We start from the raw sequence: 18,268 nt of genomic DNA, 5'->3' as shown, positions 1-18,268 counted from the left end.
CTCAGAATCAGGCCCTAAGTGATAATTGACCTACTGCAGCATGTAGACTCCCATGGTTTAAGTTTGCAGTCATTGCACTTCCTAGAGAGGTCTTGAACACACAGTCACGTTATAGCAATATTACAGGATACCTCATTAAACTTGACCCAAACATGAACCGCTAGTGGAATTCTTCTTTAAGTGTTAACTGATGGACCCTACACAGTTTGTAGCAAAAATATTGCTGTAAAATCAGGAACTTAAGGTGGCAATTCTCATTTTAACAGTGTTCCACATTAAATAACATTTTAGCCATGCCATGCCATGCCCACAAAAGAAAGGATTTTCCCCACAACATCTTAAAAATAATTACAGTCTACAAGTATTGCCTGAAATGTTTCATGGAGAAAATTCTGTGCGCTTTGAAATATCTAGTAAAATATTTGTACTGCAGAATAGGGTAATTATCACAGCTTGAAAACTCAAGCCAATGTGTTAATCACACGTGTAAGCTATAGAAAGAATGAAAATAAATAACCCTGGTCTCTTTATGTGCTCCATGGGAGAAAGGAAAGACTTATTTATTTAGGGAACTCTTTTCAGTTACATTAATGGTAACTGGACAAAGGGACCGATCCACTTAGTGGCTCGGAGAATCTTAGAAGGTGTTTGCGTTTGTATAAGAGGATATCCTGGGTAGTGAGGACCACAGCGATAATTGCAGATTCAGGATATACTGGATCATTTCCTGAGTGTGAGTGCTGCTACAAAGTGTAAAATAGCCCATGCCACTGGCTGCAAAGAATCTCCACAAAGAGCTGGGAATAGGAGCTAGCCAGATCAGAGGCAATTTCTACAGTTTATCTCAGGTAAGAAATGATTTCAATCACATCCTGTACATACAGTAACTGTAATCTCTATATAAAGATCATTCAATTGTAAAATTAATAGACAACAGGTGGAGATATATGCTGCAGTTCTCAGTCTATCAGTTTATTACTATAGTCTTATTAATTAATTTATTAGTGGTAGAGGCGCTAGTCATAATTTATTCTTAAACATGCCAAAGTATACACCTGTATCATTCAGAAACTCGTGGCTATTATAAAGGGTTGCCTTAACTTTTTTTCCTATATTTGTAATTAATGATATATACTGTATGTTACTAGTTGACTAAACTTTGAAAACCTGCAATGTAAAATATATAGTACCCCGTAGTATAAATATTATTTTACATCTTGCAAATTATGCATACAGACCCCCCAAAACAGGTTTCTATTCTTCCCTAAATTCTATAATCCCTAGAATTGTAAATTAACTGTTATTACTGCAAATGCATACAGTAGTAACTTATTTTCTGCCTGTAAATCTGAGTTTAATTCATTATGTACCGTATGTGCAATGTTTGTGTTTTACTTCTCTTTTTTTTTTTTTATTATTCTAAAACATTCGCTTCAGCACTGCAAAGTACTAGAACACTTATCAGTATCTCATGAAGGGTTATCTTTCTCTTTGTACAGATGTTTAGGCTTCTGCACCAAGGCAAATACTATTTGCTGTATATTTTAAATGTTTTGGAATGTTCTTTTGTTTATACGTCAATTATTTTATCCATTTTAATCATAGCAACTACAGTTCTATCTGCAGACGTTTTACAATGAGGTTTCTCATTTATTTACTTATTTATTTATTAACAGTTTCTTATACACAGACCTGCAAATACAACAAATTAGAAATTAAATATGTTAAACTGTCTACGTTCATTTTGTCTTAAGATAGTTTGCAACTCACTACATGAATCAAGAGGGTGCAATAAATAGTGTGTAGAAGAATTTGTTTTATTCATGTAAATATTTACTTTCTAAGCAAGGTTTCACAAATAAAAGGAAAAAAAGGTGAAGGGGAAGAGTTCAATACATCTGTAATTGTACATTTGTAATGGCCACATAAACATCACCTACAGTATGACCTAGCATTCTCTGCCAACCATATCAATAGTTATAGCTCAACAACACATGGAAACCACAGTCTGACCATTCTGACCTATTAATGGTGCTGTGGAACCCTTGTGGCAACATATAAATAAAATATAAGAATTTATTAACAGTCATTTATATAGTGCACACATATTCCGCAGCGCTTTACAGAGAATATTTGGCCATTTACATCAGTCCCTGCCCCAATGAAGCTTACAATCTACATTCCCTATCACTCATTCACACTAGGGTTATTTTTTTTTTGTTGAAAGCCAATTAACCTGCCAGTGTATTTTTGGATTGTGGGTAGGAAGCTGGAGTACCCGCAGGAAACCCACTTAAACACGGGGAGAATATACAAACTCCCATACAGTTAGGGTCATGGATGTAATCGGACCCACGACCTCAGTGCTGTGAGGCAGGAATGCTAACCAGTAAACCGGAATTGGTGAATTAGTTATGGCCCTCATAGCAAAGTGATACCAATGATATCATATATACAGGTACAAAATCACAATATGTTGCTATTAATGTATTTACAATATAGGTGATACATGCTACAAAGTGATACTGTTTTCACACTCAAACTGAGGCATGTGACTAGATAAATGTGTATTATACTTCTACTTGGTACAGCTATAGTATTACTGCATGTTTTACTGTATCATCTTTTTGTAGCACGTGCGGCTTAAATATTTATGAATAACCGCCTATTGTTCTGTAGGTACACTATTCTCTCATCTGCTAAATACTTCCTGGAGTTTCCACTGCTCTCCATACAGATAGAGGGCCTGACCTCTCATTGGGGAAAGCTTTGTAAAAATAACCCTCTATGCACCTAGCAGATGTCAATCAACATGGAACTTTTTATCTTCCTTTTGAAATGTTTGCAATATTTCTATGGAATACATTACATCCGTCATACCAATAGTGTTGACGTTTATATGGGGGAAAGCAAACATGCAATATATATCTGGACATTATGCTATAACACTTCACAGTAATGGTGCACAATTCATTTCATTTAATGGGGGGAATTCAGTTCCTGTGCCTTTAGATGATTGGGAATGACCCTTTGTGTTCAGTTTCTTTATTAGTGTTTCCTCGCACCCTATAGAGGTGCCAGGAAAATTAATAAAGATTATGTACTGTAATGTGTGCAAGCGGATATGGCAGTAATGAATTCCCTTTAACAAAAATAAATGATAATAATAGAAAATGTGACCAAATACAGTAACTGCCTGCTGCAATATTGTTATTGAAAGAGTTAAAGGTGCTACACTTTTAGAAGTTCTTTTTCACTTTTTCACAGTGTTTGTATTACATGTGGCACTCCAGTTGCTGTGGAAGATCCAAGCATACCCGAACAGGAAAAAAGGCATAATGAGATGTGTAGTTCTACAGCAGCTGTAATGCCACATGTTGCCATCCCATGTATATGCAACTGTGTGTGTGTCTGTAAATGTGTGCCAATGGGACTGTATCTAATATTGAGCTTCACCAGGCATTGTCATTTAATATACCCTAGATAAGATATTCTGCAACCTACAAGATGCCCCACCCAAAGGCGTAGCCAGAACTTTGTGGGCCCCATAGCAACATTTTGAAGGGGCCCCATCCCAATACTTCTAGGGATACACTTGTCTGCAGCAGTTGTTCATTTTTTTACCCTATAATAGTGCCCTAGTTCATTTTCTGAACCATAGTAGAGCCTTAGTTAATGTTATGCCCCATAGTAGTGCCCTAGTTTCTTTTATGAATCGCAGTAGTGCTTAAGTTCACCCTATGTCACATTTCAGAGCTGCCAGTACACGTTATGCCGCACAGTACTCCCAATTCACATTATTATATATAGTGCACCCCATATTGTGCTTCATTACAGTGCCCCGGTTCATATTATATAACATTAAAATGTCCTCCAGTTCATTTTATACCACACGACAATAAGCAGGTCCAGAAGCATACCTAGATATATTGGAGGTCCCAATTAAAAAGTTTGATAAAACCCTACGTTCCACACAATGGCAAAAAATTTATATAACACATGTAACTTTGACAGGGAAGGTGGGCCCCTCTCAGCTCTGGGCCCCATAGCAGTTGCACTGCCTGCACCTATGGTAGCTACGCCCTTGGCCCCACCCCCTTTCACACACACACACCTTCCGCCACCATAATGGTCTGTGAAAAGTCGGTGGGTTGAAGGCAAAAGGCCATATATAGTAGCAATATAAACAGAAAATGCCAAAAACAGTTTTATGCTACTCCTGAGCTACTGTATAATGCCATAGGCACTTTTCCTAGTTTGTCTATGTGGCAAAATTAACACTGTAATTGACAGTTTTCTGCATAAAATAACATGTGAATAAGGTGGTGCCATTGACCATTTCTGTTTTAGTGCTAATCTAACTTCTATACCAAATGGAATTTCATTTAGATTATTTTATAGTTTATTAAAGTATATTCTGCTTGAGAGAGAGCAATGTAGTGTGTATCATTCCTGTGCTTTTAATAATGTTATTGGGGATACGCAATGCTGCATAGATACCAGTGTGTACTGTACTTTACTCTGAGATGGAATGTGCTCTACATGTGAAGTGATAATCTGTTGTACCTTATCTGGGAGATCCAGAGGCTCTTTGTGTTGTACATAGACTGTAGTTTAGGTTACAGCCTGAATGACAGCTGAATTCAGTGTCCTGATGTTTCACTATTTGCCAACATAGAGTGCACTGAAGACCAGGTAACCAATATGCGCTAAATCCATTTTGTAATGCTTTTTGGCTTAGCAGGGATGACTGTGATGGGTTAGAGAGAACAGCTTTATAGAAGGTGTTTTAATGTGCATGAGAGATGCATTACAGTGTATGAGGAAACTACAAGTTTCTGTATTTGGTATAAATTGTTCCTTAATGGGCTCAATTTTTTTTGCTTACATTAGCAAGACATTTGCAGATCTAGCAGGCTTCTAGAAGGCTCTGGTTATTAAACCTTACTTTGTAAACTACCCACAACTGAGAAAGTAATTAAACATTTCAAGGTAAAATCCACAATTATATAATTGCATTGGCCAAACAAATTTAATATATTTGAGTTGCCCTTAAATAGAACATTACATTTGTTGTGTAGATAAACTTATGTCTGTTTGCTGAAAACAGTGTATCTGTGGAATACTGTGGGGGCATGGGAAACTGAATAGGATGCTTGGGAGACATAGGTACACTTAGAACCCCTGAAGCTTTAGATAACGTGAAATGAATTTTATATGAAAAAAATGTCACACTACTGTATATAGTATAAAAGAAACCATATAATATAAAGCGATCCAATCTGTGTTCATTATTACTCCTGTGCTCATCCACCTCATCTCCATTTATCTGTTTTATTTCACCTTTCCTTAATGTTTCACATGTCACCCTTGCTCCTCTTCTTCTTCCATTCCTTACCCCCTGCATCTCTAATACCCCTTTCACACAGCCCAAAATTTCCCGGGTTAAAACACATGAACGCATATCAACCCGGGAAATTTCTCAGTGTGAAAGGGTACAGGGACAAAATCCCGGGATTTCTGTCCCCGCATTTCAACCCTGCAATCGACCAGGGTTGGTCCCGGGATCTTCCCTGAAACCTGGACAGTGTGAATGGTGCAGGGACATGTCCCACCTTCCCGGGTTGCCTCTGCTGATGCTGATTGGCTGTTCAGGGCACTTCCTGGTCTTGTGTTTTTTCTGAGACGCCCATTTTCAGAAAATGCAGGGCCATCCCGGGTTCAGTATGAAAGGTGCAGACCCGGGATGTCTCGGCTCCAAATGTTGGTATAAACGGGTCCAACCCGGGAATGTCCCTGCATGAGCCCGTGGCAGAATTCCCGGGTTTAGGCCCTGCATTTCTGGTGTGAAAGGGGTATTATAGTCTCTATCCATCTTTATCCTTGAACTTTTCACTCACGCCTTCCCTTCTATCTCTCTATCTTGTACCTCTCACTCCCTCCTTCCCTCTATCCAGTGGTGCAAGTAGAAAAAATGTTCTAGTGATACTATGTGTGTGTGCCAAAAATGGGTGTGGCCACATGGGGCCTGGCCAATGAAAATGGGAGCGTGATACATATATGGGGGGCGTAATACACAGATGACCCCAACAGTGCTGTGCCAGATACACATATGCCCCCAATAGTGGCAGATACACATATTCCCCCACAGGGCCAGATAAAAATATGCCCCCACAGTGCCAGAAAATGCCCCTACAGTGCCAGATACACATATGCCCCCACAGTTCAAGATACACACAAATGCCCTCATAGTGCCAGATATGCCCCCACAGTGCCAGACACACATATGCCCCCATGGTGCCAGATATGCCCCCAGTATGCCAGATACAAATATGACACCACAGTGCCAGATATGCCCCCACAGTGCCAGATACACATATGCCTCCAGTAGTGTAGTGCCAGATACACATATGCCCACACAGTGCAAGATATACATATGACCCCATAGTGCCAGATATACCCCCACAGTGCCAGATACACATATGCCCCCTAATAGTGCCAGATACACATATGCCCCCATGGTGCAACTCACCATTGCTGCTGCCTGGGGCTGGCTCTGCAGTGTCACTGTGTTGGGGAGAGGAGAGCAAAGCACGCGCCACTCCTGCCCTTAGTCCGGTCTGCTGTGGCGGCAAGTATCTCAAATCAGGCACCGGTCCGTGTGCCAATCAGAGTTTGCTGTCCGGCAGCGGCGGATCCTGATTGGCTGCCGGTCTGCGAGCTCTGATTGGCTGCCAAACCTGCGTTTGATTGTGATACACGCCGTCACCGCTCCTCCGGAGAGAGAGAGACTGGACTAACTGGGCAGAAGAGGCACATGCTGGACTCTCCTCTCCCCGACACAGTGGCTGCAAGGTGGCAACCTGGTGGCATTTGCTACCGGCTGCCAATTTCTTACCGGTACTCAGTATCACCCTGTACCACCATACTTACAGCACTGCCTCTATCAGCCCTACACCACTCTTCCCCCTCTCACCCTTTGTATCTCTCACTTCCTCCTTACATCTCTCCCTCCTTCCATCCAGGTCCACCATCAAGGGGATACTATGGACACAACAGTCCCGGCCACTCTAAAAGAGAGTAGAGGGCCCGGGCCTCTCATACCCCCCACCACCCTGAAGTTTGATTATGGCAGCACCCATTCTCCCATCTCCTGTCGGCCACTGCCCATGCAGCAAACTATTAGAAGAGCCAGCCGGCTGCCACTTTACAATAAAGTTTATTGTACAGCGCGGCATGAAGTCATGATGTCCGCCGGGAGAGCAGGAGAGGAACTGCCTGTCTGAGATGCAGCAGCAGCGTCATCATGTGAGAGAAGAGAAGACACTGACACAAGATAGAGGGTGTAAGTCTAATATTGCTGAGAGGCAGAAGGGGGCCCAAGGGGCTGGCAGTCTGGCATCAGGATGAAGTTTTCCAGCCCTGGACTGGCTCCTCCAGTTTTTCATTATGTCTACAGAGAGAGGCCTCACATACACCCCTCAGTGCCAGCACCTCTTTAATCTGCCATCGCTACTAGGGCCGCTATAAGGGGTGGTGGTGGGTGGTTGAGACTTCAGTCGTCCAGGACGAGATGGGGCCTGGTTGGCAACTGTGGGATAGGGGCCAGGCTGCCAGCTAGTTATAGCTGGCATGCAGTCATGGAGGCTCAGAGCCAGTGATAATTTGCATTTAACGCCAGACAAGAGCCAATCAGGCTATGAGGCAGTGTGCGTGTGTGTGGCTATGTGTTGGGTGGGGGTGGCCTGCCTGCCTATATTGTCTGCCCTGGGCCCCACAATTTCTGAAGGCAGCCCTTCTTCCATCTCTCATGCCTGTACCTCTCACACATTCTTTCCCTCTATCAGGCCTACACTTCTCCTTCTGTCTCTCAGTCCTGCACCTTTCAATACCTTTAGACTGTACCTGACTCCCTGCAGGGAACTCCTGGGCTGTACAGAGGTCGTCATCACCAGCAGAGTCATGCAACAGCGCAGCCTTATTTTGTACAGAACAGGCCCGACTGGCAGCGCTGCTGTACTCATGTAGATATTGGTAGATGATGATAGGTGCGCACAGATTCAGACAGTGGTTATAGGTTCTGGTTGTGGAAGCATCCAATCTCTTGAGGTCACCAGCCTCACCAATAATACAATAAAATATATAAAGAGAGAGAAAGAGAGATAGCACTCACTGTAACAATGAAGTGCAGTAAATGAACACAGGTTTAATAGGTGCAGTATCCCTATGTTAATTATCACAAAAATAAGTATCTCAAAAAGCAGTGTATTCAATAAACTGTACCAATTTATTATATTAATAAAATAATATTATGAATATGCAAAATTTACATACTAGTAAATGTAATAATCTCCTATCCACTTGTGCTGTCCACAATCAATAAAATCTAATTAAAATCTGGTTCTGGGGCTGCAGAGTCTCTAAACCTAACCTCCCCCCCCCCCCAGCCCAACCCTAACCCTCTGGGGGAAGGTGCCTAACCCTAACCCCCGCAGCATAAACCTACCCCCCCCCTCCCAACGGCTTACCTCTCCAGAGTCCCGACACTTGGTGATCACATTTGGTATCGGCATTCCGAGTAGTGTTGGAAACCCGGAGTCAAAATTTTGTCTGCCTGGATACAGACCACCAGGATCTTGACTGGATCCCCAAACGCTTTGTATGGATAAAAAGTCTGCGGTACAGTATGTACCATTTGTTGATTCTGATGCCAACTTTAACATCCTGGTTTTCCAGAGCATGGTCACCACAACAGGCTCTGCAGTAGCCTGGTAAGCCTTCTAAAGGTGAAACACTCACTGGTTCCCTACTATACAAATGATGAGAAGGCTGAAGAGTCAGTGGAGTTCACAACAGTTGGGTATGCACCTGTAGCTAAGCACCAGCCATGGGTTTCCGGGTTATCCATCGATGGTTACCAACAATGGTACCATTGATGGATAACCTTGATGGTGTAAAACCATTTTTTAGGGAATCACTGATGGTTTCACCCTCCGACTGTCACCCCTACTTTAATGTTCAGTGAGTTGCGGGCCAGTCAAGGCCTGGGGGCATGACATCATGGTTGTCAGGTGCAGACCTATGCTTCATGTCCCATCACCCTGGAGAGATTTTTCTTTTTAAATAGCTCTGTATTATAGATTGTGGTCATCCCCCATCTATGGTAAAAGTAGTTACCATTGGTCATAAACCATAAATTATTTCAAATCATCGATGGTCGATAGCCACCCCTGGTTTCCACCACTTGCTAAGGAAGGGTTTACAGTCACCAACTGTGTGCACTTGTAACTGGTTGCAGCGTTTGTACAGTAGGCATATAGTGGTTACCCCTTGGGTCACGTCTTGCTACAATGTAGCAAAGGGTACACTGCCATTCACTACATTGTTTGCTGCACGACTCTCCCCAGAGGCCAATTCCACCTCTCCAAACAGCAGCAGAGGGGTTCCTGGGACTAAGATGAGCCACCACCGCAGTGACAATTGATGCACCATCAGCACACTGCAGCATGTGGTTAGCCATCGTGCTCGGGGTCCCTGGCTGCTGCACAAATGTTCAAACACCTGTGGGGTGGTCCTATGGTTTCTGCATAGACAAAACGTGTTGGGCATTCCCCATTGACCTCCTGCATTACAGATATGCTACCTCTAGATTCCTTTATATGTTGTTCCCGTTTCTTATAACTTTTTATAAATGTTATAATTTTTTTATAATTTTTTACATTTCACATTTTTATGTACGTATTTACAGTATATACAGTATATCTTTTTAAATATCCACATGTAAAATCTTTGTCCTTCCATTTTTATATATCCAGCTTTTGTATAAATAAAATACAGATGGAGCCACGCTCATCCAGTGCGGCTCTTTCGCAGGTGTGCACTCCCGGTATGACTAGGCAATCCATCCGCCTAGCCCCGCCGGGAGTCCACAGAGACGCGACAGTGAATGGTGCACGTCTCCGTCATGGAAGCGCCCCACGGACGAAGTCACTCTCCCATTATAGTGAACAGAGAGAGTCTCCATCCAGGGTGCGCGGACGGAGATGCTCCGGCAATAGGCGCGCCCAGGCACAGATGGAGCCACGACTAGCGTGGCGCCATCTGTATGTTATAATTTTACTTGGGCTATCTGATCCACTTTTTAACATATTATCTAGGACATCAATATTTTCTTGCTATAAACCTGACACAATAGTCGCTGATACCTCTATTCACCTGTTTTATGTTCCATTTGCACAGTAACTTACCATTGCTGTACATTTAGAGGTTAGCTGCAGTGGCGTCACAAGTGGGGTACGGCCTGCACCCAGGTGTCACCCACAAAGGGGTGACACCAAATGCCGGCTCCTGCTTAGTGACAGGAGCAGGGTACTGCACTGTAACATTATGTGCAGTACCCGGCTCCTGTCACCTTGTAGGAGCCGGCACTGCAGCCACAGCACCCCCCGGGGACAGCCGCATCCCCCGAAACCCTGGATGCTGAAAACTGGTGTTTGGCCCACTAGGCCACGCCCCCTCCACTAATCCATGCCCCTCCCACAAGGCCACGCCCCCGTTTTACAGCAGCCCGCACCGGGTGTAATCGGGGATTGCGACGCCCCTGGTTAGCTGATGCCCTTACTGTTGCTAGAAGACACAAGTGGCACTGTACCCCCTCAATTAAAAAAAAATAATAATAAAAAAATATATATATATTTTTATATATATGTATATATATATATATATATATATATACACTGTATATATATATATATATATATATATATATATATATATATAGAAAAGGAAAATGAAGAACAAGCGCCTGATGGTGCAGTAATTTTAGATTTTGATTTCTGTCACGACAACACTCATATAGGTATTAAGCGTACCAGATGAGGAAATTTTAGCATGCACATCAAAAACTGTTGTCTTCCGTCTATTGCTCACAGCCTGGGGAGTCGGAAAACTTCCAAGATGACGACACGTCACGGGGAGTCTTTAATCCTCCAAAGCTCAGAGTATGATAGAGTCAGCTCACAGCACAGGAGTTCTAAACATAAGCAAAAAATGCGCCTCTCATAGTGCAAGTCACTTGCGATTCTGTGAGGAGACCTGCAAAACATACACTGTGTGGGAAGAAGCAAAGAAAGAATTAAAATAAAGAATACCTGCGGCCTGAAACTTTACTGGATTAAAGAACTTGACGAGATCCAATCGCATGTTGAGTATTGGAGGATAAAGACCACCTGTGACGTGCTGTTATACTTCTACTTTCTGGTACACTCATTACCTATAAAAGTGGTTTATGGTCCGGTATTGCAACAACAATATTGCACTATGAGAGGCACATTTTTTGCTTATGTTTAGAACTCCTGTGCTGTGAGCTGACTCTATCATACTCTGAGCTTTGGAGGATTAAAGACTCCCCGTGACGTGTCGTCATCTTGGAAGTTTTCCGACTCCCCAGGCTGTGAGCAATAGACGGAAGACAACAGTTTTTGATGTGCATGCTAAAATTTCCTCATCTGGTACGCTTAATACCTATATGAGTGTTGTCGTGACAGAAATCAAAATCTAAAATTACTGCACCATCAGGCGCTTGTTCTTCATTTTCCTTTTCTAGATTTCTTCCACTATCACCTAGTGGCCTTTCGAAGGACGGAGCTGCCATCCATAGGTTCTCCTGTAGAATTCGGGTGCTATAAAAGACAGACTACAGGAAAGACTTATTTAATATATATTTTGATGGTGGATAAAGGGGAAGTAGCGCACTGACCATTTTTTGATTCTCATATATATATATAAGTATATATAAGTATATATATATATATACACATACATACATATCTGAATAAAGACAGCTGTGAAGGCACTCCACCGGTCTCAATAACAGCACAACTCATCATTTGTGTGCAAAGGACCTAATTCAAAGTTGATCGCAGCAGCAAATTTGTTAGCAGATGGGCAAAACCATGTGCACTGCCATGTGCAAACCATGGTGGTCATTCCGAGTTGTTCGCAATTTCTTTCGTTCGCACAAGGTATGCGCAAAATTGCGAACATGCTGCAAAATAGCGAATATCCGCCTCCAACGTATTTTTGCTAGTTCGTCCGCAGTATTACACAAAGTGGGCGTATGCCAAATGACATCGCACTAATGCGAACCCATCGCAATACCACAAACCTCATCGTAAAAAACCTAACTTCTCGTAGATTTACACATTCCTCTTAAAATTGCACACGCTTTTGCTAAAAAAACGCACAGTAATGGTTTTTTTTCACTTTTAAGTTAAATAAGGCTCCACAAGCCTTCCTCAGTTACGAATCCAATTAGTGTAATGATTGTTAATGGTCATGACCAATTAAGTCTCAAAATAATACCTGAAGAACACTTTGTAGGCATAATTGGCCATTAACATTATAAATAAGTAATTTTAAATATAGATGTGGTAAATGTGGCTTTTTTTTTGTTGTAGAGGTGTAGTGTGTGAATAAATGTGTTAACATGTTATTTAAATCAATAAGCTCCTAACTATTTTTAATGTTTTTTTTCGGTTCAAATTTTAAATTCACATTGTTAAGTTATGTCAGAAATGTTTAAGCTAACCAATTTCTGCTAGGCAATCTGCAGTTCCTTTATTGCATAAATAAACACAACACCCGATTAACTTTAAACAAAAATGTTTATTTGTACATTATTTTTTTTCAATAACAAATTTTTTAGAAATATTTTTTTTTTAATGCAAATTTTTCCAGCAAATCAACTGTTGCCATTAAATTTTGTAGTTGCTGGCGCATGCTGGCCAGAATTTCTCCCAAACTTGTGGGATCTCCAACCGCAACATCTGAAATTAAGATGCAAAATAAACATTACTAACTTCCTCACATTACCTATTATACAAACAAGCCACAAAGCACACTTTAATGCAGGCATGTCCAAACTGCGGCCCTCCAGCTGTTTGTAAAATACATATCCCAGCATGCCTTGACCCAGTTTTGCTGTCCGAGAATGCAAAAGCTGCGTCTGGCCATGCTGGGATGTGTAGTTTTTCAACAGCTGGAGGGCCGCAGATTGGACCGGCCTGCTTTAATGGCCAAGTAACTACATCATGGATGTTTTAATGTGAAAACATTAGCAGAACAACACACAAGCCTGCTCAGCAAGGTTTTTTATTTTTTACTTAAACAAAGTGTACGACACCATGGGGTACATACAGTAATATGGGAGTTATATTGTAGATGGAATGTTACCCATAGCAACCAATCTAAATCAACATATTATCTTGTAGAAGGTGCAAAATAATGGAAAAGTATGATCTGCTTGGTTGCTATGGCCAAAATGCCAAATTAAATAGTAATACCATCTTAGTAAATGTAGCCTCATGCAGGGATTCATTCACATCTGGAGTGAAGCAGTCTTTTCTTTTTTGTTTTTGGCCCTGCATCATCACACTGCATATCCACATCTTCAGAAGGACCACATATCGTAGCATGCCCACACTCCATGAAAGCCTGCCTTACAACATAAGGTCTAACAGCTTTCTAAATGTATAAATCCTAAATAGTAGGAGTGTAACTTTAACAACACAAATCACTGTGTCCTTAGCCTGCCTAACAAACTGACTCCTGCGACTTTAATGAGAAAATATTGCAAAACCCAGGCACAATTGTAAAATTAAAACCACACAAAAAGTACCACTCAGGTCTAAATGTTTGGCATATAATGTATCACATACAAACCCTGTTGTGCAGCCAAACCTGTCGACATAGTGATTGGCGACCCAGAGTGGGCATCCTCAACATTGCAGATGTAGACACTGTACATATAATGTTCCTCACACAAATGTAAATGCATCATCCATACCATGATGAAGAAGACAAGCATTTAACCTTGACAAAAGATTGCCCACAGTACAACACTGCATTTATTTGAATTTGTGGTATTTAAAAAAAAAAAAATGAATGTGTGTGAACTTACTCTCCTCTGCCTCTTGCCCACCTCCCTCAAGTGGCTCCGGGGCCTCTGCTGCCCATTCAGATGGTCGCAAAGGTGGCTGGCTGGGGGATGTACACTGGATTGGTGTTGTTGGCTGGATGGGGGATGTGGGCTGGATGGGGGAAGGAGGCAGGATGGGGGAAGGAGGGTCTATTTCTGTTAGAGGATGGAAGGGGGAGAACCTTACAGAGGGGGTTTGAGAATGATAGGGTGAGGGTGGTGGAGAGGATTTTTGGGACACAGAGGGGGAGGGGGGCAGAGAGGGGAATTGTGAAAGATAGGTGTATTGGGCCGGAGAGGGTGATTGGTCAGGAAAGGGGAATTGGGAAAGAGAGTGGGATTGGGCCGGAGAGGGGGATTGGGAAAGAGAGTGGGATTGGGCCGGAGAGGGTGAGGTGGCCGGAGAGGGCGAGGTGGCCGGAGAGGGTGAGGTGGCCGGAGAGGAGGAGGGGGCCTGATAATGGGCCTGGGAAGAAGAGGGGGATGGGGAGACAGAAGGAGAGGGGGCCTGAGAAGGGGCGTGGGAAGAAGAGGAGGATGGGGCAACAGAAGGGGAGGGGGCCTGAGAAGGGGCGTGGGAAGAAGAGGGGGATGGGGCGACAGAAGGGGAGGGGGCCTGAGAAGGGGCGTGGGAAGAAGAGGGGGATGGGGCGACAGAAGGGGAAAGGGCCTGAGAAGGGGACTGGTGTGGGCTCCCAGCAGCATCTGCAGCTTGCCGTTGTGCTCGCCCTAGAATGACATATGTAATATTTAGGTTGTAGCATATAAATTTATAACATCAGCATATTCCTATTACTCTGTTCTGTCCCATGTTAAAGAGACAGGGGTAACATTAATATTTTTTTTTAATGTTAAAATTGGTGATGTTGCCCATAGCAACCAATCAGATTATACGTAACATTTATTAAGCTGCTTCTATCAGATAATATATAGAATCTGATTGTTTGATATAGGCAACATCACCAGTTCCAAAAACCTCCCACATTAGAAAATTAAACCCACTGAGCAAGTTATTGGGTTAAGTTGACAGGCTGTGTAGCAACTCTGCACAACAACATTCACTTTTGCAGAAGCACCTTGCTACACAGTCAGTACTGCTTGCCCTACCCACACACACTGTGTCATGTTTATTCTACAATAGTTTAGTGTAATTGTGCAAATTTTCACACTCTCACTTAGTGAAAGTAGGCAAAGTTTGTGCTAAAATTCTGTTATTTACTATAATATTTTACTTACTGCGCCTACGTAAGTCACGGATTTGTTGGCGGAGCTCCGCCAACAGGTCCGGCGTACGCCTGCGGAGGTCGCTCCAGCGCCTCTCCAGTTGAATGATGGTCCTCCTGCTGCGGACGCGGGTTCTCAATACGTGGCGGACCTCCGCGTAGGCCTCGCGCTTTACCCTATTTGGGATAAAGGGCCCTGCGCGGCCTACACGGCGGTCCATTACTGCAACGAGAACGCGCAGCTCCCGGTGGGTAAAAGCTGCTGCACGCATGATGGCAATGGCGTTTTCCATATATGGGCTTATATTTATAGTGTGTGGTGGCATGTGATTGGTTGTAATTGCATGGTGTCATCTGTAATAAACTTTATTGAAATGTGTACATTAATGTGCAGGACAGTTTGTACAGTTCTCATGGGCGGAGATTCGCACCCGCAGACACACACACACACACACACACACACAGCGGACACACACACACACACACACACACACACACACACAAACACACACACATATCATTGAGATATGGCTTCAAATCAGAAACATATTAGTCTTTAAATATATATATATAAAAACATTTATAATTAAAAAAAACCATTGTATACAACAATATTACACAACATACATGAAAAAGATAACATTACATAAAAAAACTGTACTGAAACAATATAAAATACTCTCAAAACTCACTCAGAAATGTGCTCACTCAGAAATGTCCACCCTGCTTCAGTAATTTTCAGCATACACCCACACACACACAGGCTGTATGCAGGGCGTTTATATAGTCAGTGCAACAATTACTGGACCAATTTGCATAATATACACCTGCGCAGATTTCCGCACCGGAAAACACACGCAGCTATAAATAGCTAGACACTCATGCATACACACATGCCACCAGCAACATGGCTACTCGTGAGCAGATGGCAGCAGAGATGGACGAGGTGCAGAAGCAGATGGCAGCTTTAGCACATAGAAGCTTAGCACTGCGGAGGCAGATGCTTGACTTTGGCAATGCTGAGTTAGAAATAGCAGGACCCAGTACTATACAAACTCCATCTTCTGATACCCAGGAGTTAGGAGTGAATCCCCTGCCAGACATAGCTAGTGGGGAAACTGAGGGTGATTCCGGACTAGCAGCTCAAACACAAACTACACAAGCAGCTAGTGAAGAGGAAGATGGTGAGGAAGGTCAGGACGATAGCTCACAGGCTTCTTCCAAAAAAAAGAAAAGACAGCCCGCCTTCACTAAGAGGGAGTTACGGGTTTTGGTCACACAGGCCATGCAAAAAGTACATTGAGGACCAAAAAACATGGGTGCTGCAACCAAAGACAGAATTTGGAGGGACATCACTGATTCTGTTAATGAAGTCGGCTCAATAGTCCGCACCTCGCAGGAAGTTCGAAGACGGTAAGTGTATATTGCCAGTCCATTTTCTGTGCCTAGTATTCTTAAAAAGTTACTTAGATGTGATGTTGCCTATAGCAATATAGCAACCAAATGCATAACATGTGTACTATATATTATAGCAGGTTTTCATCATTTAACACTACCTTGCCCCTATTTTTCACCATATATGTAGTTGGGCCGACTTCAAATCCCGCCTGAAGGGCAAGAGGTCTGCGGAGTGGAATGCCTCGAGGGCAACAGGGGGAGGTCCTGCTGCCACTGTGGAATACACAGATCTTGAGGAGATAGTGATGGACTGTGTGAGCTACGAGGAGGGGGTTGGGGTGTCTCATATGGACACGGACCTGCCTGAAATACTCCATGCACATAACTTGCCAGGTAAGTTTACACACATATTTGTATTGTTAATTTTTTTGGGATCCAAAAGTCTCATATTGCTTTTTTCTACTCTTTTTCCACTCATTCTTCTATTTGCTTTGAACATAACACAGCACAGGTGGGTGAGCAGGTAGAGTCACAGGAGGGTTATGTGGCTGAGGCTGAGGTGGAGGGACCTAGTGTCTCTGGCACTGTGGGACCACAAATCCCACCCATCCAGATTCCAACTGGCCCCCCCACCCAACCCTCTGCTATCCCGGAAATCCAGACTGAAAGAGCCAGGTATGGTGAGAGCCTGAATGCTTTGCAGGACAGGATGCTCCGGGAGGTAAGCCAGATACCTGTCCGGCTCACTGAGCACAGAACCAGTGTGGAGCAAGGTGTAGCTCAACTCTGCCAAGGTCTGGCAGAGATCAGGCAGGGCCAAGATCAACTCACCTCCTCCTTCCAAGAACTTGCCAATTCGATTCGGCAAGGGCTCCAGGACATCGCTGTCTCCCTTGCCCACAGTGGCAGAGAGCCAGCCACATCGGCTCCCTCCCCTCCCCCTGCCCAGGAAGAACATCCCACTGGGCAGGGCCCTCGAAGGTCGCTCCGCAGACCAAGCCAAGAAGAACTACATCAGGCGGGGAAAAAAAAGAGAAAGTAATGTCTCTCCAGATGGGCAGCACCCATGTTTTACATGTTGCCTCGCTGTATTTTTTTATTTTGGCTTGTGTGGCCAGAATGTAGAACTCCCTCAAAGTGAAAGGTTTTCTTTAAATTGTAGCCTGTGAGTTATTTGTGCCTACACCTGAGCCATCTTCCTCTTCCTAGCGTGCTGTGTATGTTTGTGTTTGTTCCGGAATCTACCTCAGTTCCCCTAAAAGTTTAGTCTGGCTGGGGGTTCACTTACTTAATTTAAAACATCATATTTTGTCAGAAGATGGGGTTACCATAGTACTGGGTTCTGCTATGTGCATTTGGCAAATGCCATCTGCTTGCTGCTATGTCCATCTCTGTATGTGATGCTCATTTATAGCCATGTTGGTGAATTTGTTCTTTTTTTGAAGTAAAAAAAAATTACTTTACAATTGTTTGTGTGTTTTATTAAAGGTTATGCACTCAGGAAAACTGTGCTCTGTAAACTTGAACATGGCATATTGACATTTGTGGAACAAGGGAACAATCAGAATATTAAGACAAACATTGCATAGTGTAATTTTAAATCTGTATGCCTTGCACAACACTTAATTGGCCATATAAAAAAAAAAAAACTTGGGTTACTAGGGGCAAC

General features: G+C 43.0%; 1 protein-coding gene across 2 annotated transcripts in view; it reads left to right on the top strand.

The window, feature by feature from the left end:
• Positions 1–623: 623 nt before the first annotated feature.
• Positions 624–18,268, top strand: part of GPR182 (G protein-coupled receptor 182) — an 81,724-nt gene continuing 64,079 nt past the window's right edge. Inside the window, exons 1-2 of one of the 2 annotated variants that reach the window (XM_063952449.1) lie at positions 624–848; positions 16,787–16,992. The gene's annotated coding sequence lies outside the window, so the exon portion shown is untranslated. The remainder of the gene's footprint in view (positions 849–16,786; positions 16,993–18,268) is intronic. The other variant, XM_063952448.1, reaches the window with a different exon arrangement.

This window comes from Pseudophryne corroboree, chromosome 2, assembly GCF_028390025.1.
Source record: "Pseudophryne corroboree isolate aPseCor3 chromosome 2, aPseCor3.hap2, whole genome shotgun sequence".
Lineage (NCBI taxonomy): Eukaryota > Metazoa > Chordata > Amphibia > Anura > Myobatrachidae > Pseudophryne > Pseudophryne corroboree.
This window is presented reverse-complemented; position numbering and strand designations above follow the sequence as displayed.